The sequence below is a fragment of the Suricata suricatta genome, chromosome 5, assembly GCF_006229205.1.
Source record: "Suricata suricatta isolate VVHF042 chromosome 5, meerkat_22Aug2017_6uvM2_HiC, whole genome shotgun sequence".
NCBI lineage: Eukaryota > Metazoa > Chordata > Mammalia > Carnivora > Herpestidae > Suricata > Suricata suricatta.
In genome coordinates this window covers 133,748,838-133,753,760 of record NC_043704.1, presented here as the reverse complement: position 1 = coordinate 133,753,760, position 4,923 = coordinate 133,748,838, and positions in this window count along the sequence as shown.

The following is a 4,923-nucleotide window of genomic DNA, read 5'->3' as shown; positions in this document are numbered from 1 at the left end:
CATTTGGTGTATATATATATATATATATATATATATATATATATATATATATATACATACACACACACCATATATATATATGGTATATATATATACACCTATATATATATATATATACACAAACACACACACACACATATATAACACCTTCCACAAAGTTTATTGATTTTCCTAGTGAATTGTTCACTTTTTCCATCATAATGCTGTGTCTTAATGTCTGATATAGCTAAGGCAACTCATACATGGTTAATATTTGCATATATATGGTTAATTTTAGCATTTTTACTATATCATTTTTCTTTCCAAATTTTTAAGCCTTCCTATGTTAATGTTTTAGATGTATCTCATTAAAGAGTACATTACTAGATTTTGGTTTTGGTCCAAACTGAATTGTCATCTTTTACCTAATAAATTCTGTCCATTTACATTTATTGTGATAACTGCTATAATTTGACATTTTTCCTAGCAAATATTTTTATGCTATCTACTCTGCCTCATTTTTTCTCTTAACTTTACCATCGGAGTGGTGGAGTTCTCTTTATTTCTACTTTTATTAAGTAGAAATATTACTTAAAACATTTTAAGTTTGGCTTAATTTGTATACATGTATACTGAAATGGCTTAATTTGTATACATGACTTTCCAAAGCCAAATTTCTGAAGTATCTTTTAGAAGTCATTTTGATGAGAGTCAAATTCTGTCTTTTTTCTAAAAGTAAATTTAATTTTGCCCTCACTCTTTTTAGGTGTAGGTTGACAATTCTCCCAACATTTCATTTTCTTATGGACTTAATTTTGCTGTTGAGAAGTCTTGTCAAATATTTGCTCATATTTTAAATTATCCTAGTTGTTTCATATTCTTGACTTATCATAAATATATTTTTAAAATTCATTTTCATTTGTTTGCTGCTAGTTTATAGAAATGTAGTTGGTATTAGTTTGTGGAAATGCAACTGATTTTCATATATAGACCTTGCTAAATTCACTCACCAGTTCTAGCATCTTTTTTCATAGATTCTTTAGAATCTATTTGTGGACAAATGAAGACAGTTCACTTCTAATCTTATATGCCTTTTCTCCTTACTGCACCAAATAGAACCTCTGCTATAGTGTTGAACAGAGCAGACATCTTTGCTTTTATCTCACCCTTGGAAGCATTTGGTCTTTCAGCATTACTGTGATATTGGCTGGAAGTTTTTATTGATTACCTGTGTCATACTGACAAAGTTTCCTTTTATTCTAGATTTTTTTTCCTACTAGGAATGGGTATTGAACTTTGTCAAGTGCTTTATCTGCATCTGTTGGAATGAACTTTTTTCCTTTATGTTCACATAGTTAATTACATTAGTGGATTTTCAGTGTTAAATCAACCTTGACTTAATCAGATATGCCCCACTTAGCCGTGATCTCTAATGATTTTTATGTACTGAATTCCATTTACTAATATTTTGTTAAAGATCTTTGAATCTGTTTGTGAGGGTTGTTGGTCTATAGTTTTCTTATAAATTTTATCCTGACTTTGGTATCAAGGGTAACAATACTGGCCTCATAAAATGATTTCATAAGTCTTCCCACATGTTTTCTGAAAGAGTTTGTGTAGGATTGATACTTTCTCCTTACACTGAAGATCCGTGTATTTTATTGGATTACGTGCATTTTGTATGGTATTGTGTTGTACTGCATGTATATTGTTAATTATACTTTATTTTTTAAAGTTTATTTATTTTGAGAGAGAGAGCATGAGTGGGAGAGAGACAGAGATGGGGGAGAGAATCCCAAGCAGGCTCTGTGCTGACAAGGCAGAACCAGACATGGGGCTCAGTGTCATGATCTCCACACTTCATTAGTTCAAGCCCCACATCTGGCTCTGTGCTGACAGCTCAGAGCCTGGGGCCTGCTTCAAACTCTGTGTCTCCCTCTCTCTCTGCCCCTCACCAACTTGCCCTCTTTCTTTCAAAAATAAACATTAAAAAAAAAAAAAAAGCTGGATGCTTAACTGACTAAGCCACCCAGATGGCCCACTTTAATTTTTTTAATGTTAAATATAGAAGGGAATTTGAGTTTTCCAGAAAACAACCTACAACTATGTAAGTGTGAGTGTGCTGAGTAGAAGCAGTGCTAGCAGGCTGAATTAATAGCACTGTATGGGGAAAAATATTTTAATTAGGGCTTCATCATAAAATTTGTATGAAATGTGTGTTCTATTAAACTCTAAAACAACACATTAACCAAATGTAAGCACTTTCTTATAAGCTTTTGCCTGTTGTTGGACTGCCCTACTGGTCAAAAAGACAGACTTGTTTGTCCTTAGATATTATTAAGCATAAATAGGATACCCATCTCTTTTAACTGTAAAAAAATAGGTGGTTAACGGAGAGCAAAGAACAGAGACCAGTGAATTTTGGAAAGGGCCCAAGTACCAAATGAACTGGCCTCGCAGAAAGTGCGCATGCATAAACACCAGCAAGGAGGTCCTTGCCTTCCAATGAATTCTCCAAGGGACTGCTTTTTTTTTTTTTCTTCAAAGATTATTTCTTTTGAGAGGGAGAGAGTGCCTAAATGGGAAAGGGCCAGCAGGCTCCGCATGACCAGTGCAGGGCCCAGTGCAGGGCCCGAACTCAGGAACCACAAGATCATGGCCTGAGCCCAAGTCAGATGCTTAACTGAGTGAGTGACCCAGGCGCCCCCACAAGGGATTGCTCTTAACCTCCAAACCTAGATAAATTAAAACTAACAACATTTGGTTCAGCTCAGAAAATTATACACATACACAAATTAGATGTGTTTCTCATCTTTTACTTTCCTTGGTTTCCTCTGCCTTGCTTTTTAATAAACCCAGAGAAAATCTACAGCTTTGTCTTAGCTTTTTCCCCACAAAAAAAGATGCTCCCATAAAAAAAAAAAAAGATCAAGGTATAAATACACATAAATTACATTAGAGAACGTTTCATGGTACTTGAGGGCTTTCTCTCACCCCCTCTTTCAGCATCTGCTGTGTACTTTGTTGAAGCTCTCCCTCTAAAGTACTGTTTCTGCTTTGGTAAGAGGAGAATGCTAGTTAATGAGGGCCCCAGCTCAGAACAATATGGAAAAAGCCACAGGCTACCACCAAGAACCCTTCCTTGCACGGCTCTTAGAATCTCTTAAATGGTGGTCTGAAGAACATCAGCTAAAAGAGGTGACACGTTATTAACCGGTCCATAGTACCTCAGTCTGATGATCTTCCATTTCTTAGGTTTCATAATTTTAAATTTTATTTCTAGGTACTATAAAAATCTCGGTCTTCTTTTCACTATTCTAATGAATACAGCCAGTTATTAAATGTGAATACAACTTTCTAGCAATTTTTGATATGGATATATGGGGTGGAGTGGGAAGGAGACTTATCCTCCAATCCAGATGTTTACATCCCTTGTGGACAGACATCACCCCCTGACCTCCCTGTGCCCCTCATTCGTTCCTCCCCCCGGAGGGACTTACCTAATTGATGAGTCACAGGAAGGCCCTGGGCTGCAGTGTTTGGCTGCAGTGATGGCACCTGCGCCTCTTCAGAGGTGGCCTGCCTTTGAGACCACCATTGCTCTTGGCCATGCACTACAACTCAATGGTAAAGGCTCTGCCCTTGGAGGGGAAGCTGGCAGGGTCTGCAGAGCTGTTGGCCAGTCAGTCACATTCTGGGGTTCAGGATTAGCCCATTTTCCACAGATACAGAAGGCACATTCTTCAATATCCATTTTATTATTAATGAAGGTATTCTGGCCATCATATGCCTTATTCCTTTCACTCTTCAGTTGGTTCAGGATTCAGAAAGGAAAGGTACTCTTGGGGGGGGGGGTTCCCTCATACCCCAACAGGACATAGGATTCTTTCCTGCAGTCGGCATTTTCAGGGATGTCTAAGAACCAGCTATATTTTTATCTGTCTCTTGATTCATCTGTTTTACAAACAGAAAAACTGGGGGAAGAAACTTACTTTCTAAACCAATCACACTCCTCTTTCACTGTGTTTTTCCCCTTTGTTTAATGAGTGACAGCCGGCGAAATTCAGTGGGCCAGTCAGAAGACAGACCTAGGCAAGTGTCTCATGGGATTATCTCAGTGGTGCTTTGTGAATTTTTATGAAACTTCCAACAAATGCAACAATTCTAAACATCTTCAACAAAATGCCTAAATGCCAAGAATTAGGGATCTAGTCGATGGTCACCAACCATCACCCTGTTGAATTTCATGGACCAGAAGAAAACGCAACACCAAACCGAGAGCTTTTTAAAATATAATTTAAAACTATGTTGTACCAGTACAATATATTAATTTTACAAATGTAAAATTTTATCCGCTGTTAAAGCATTTGCAAAAACCACACATCCTACTTCAGCTTTATTGCACAATATCTATAAGAAAATATTAATTTTTAAATTAGAAAACATAAAAATGCTTTCAATATAGAAGAGACAATCTGATTTTAAAGACAATACTCTATAAGAATGTCTACCCAGAAAATAACAAACTTTCACAGGATACCAAGCTGGACAAATGCTTCGGCGGATTTAATACAAAGCACTGTTGAAAACCAGTCCAAGATACTTAATCCAAACTGTATCATCATTCTTCATTAGAAATCTAGATGCCACTCGAGGTGGTTTCTTATACTTAAAAAAGTTGAGGCATTTTTCAGTGTGAGCATTCTGAATATCTCTTACATATTAAAAACAATACTTCCCACTTAACGGCCATTTGCAGGATTTTTTCCTTCATGCAGATTATCTCTGGCAACTGTTTTTAACAACTATTAAATGATCACTTTCTTTAGGCTGATAAAAAAAACCATCAAGTTAAATACACTTTTAAAGCCTAGTCCTTTACAAAAATCAGTTTATAAATTTGTATCATAAAAATTAGTGTCAAAGACCATCAAAATGGCCTTC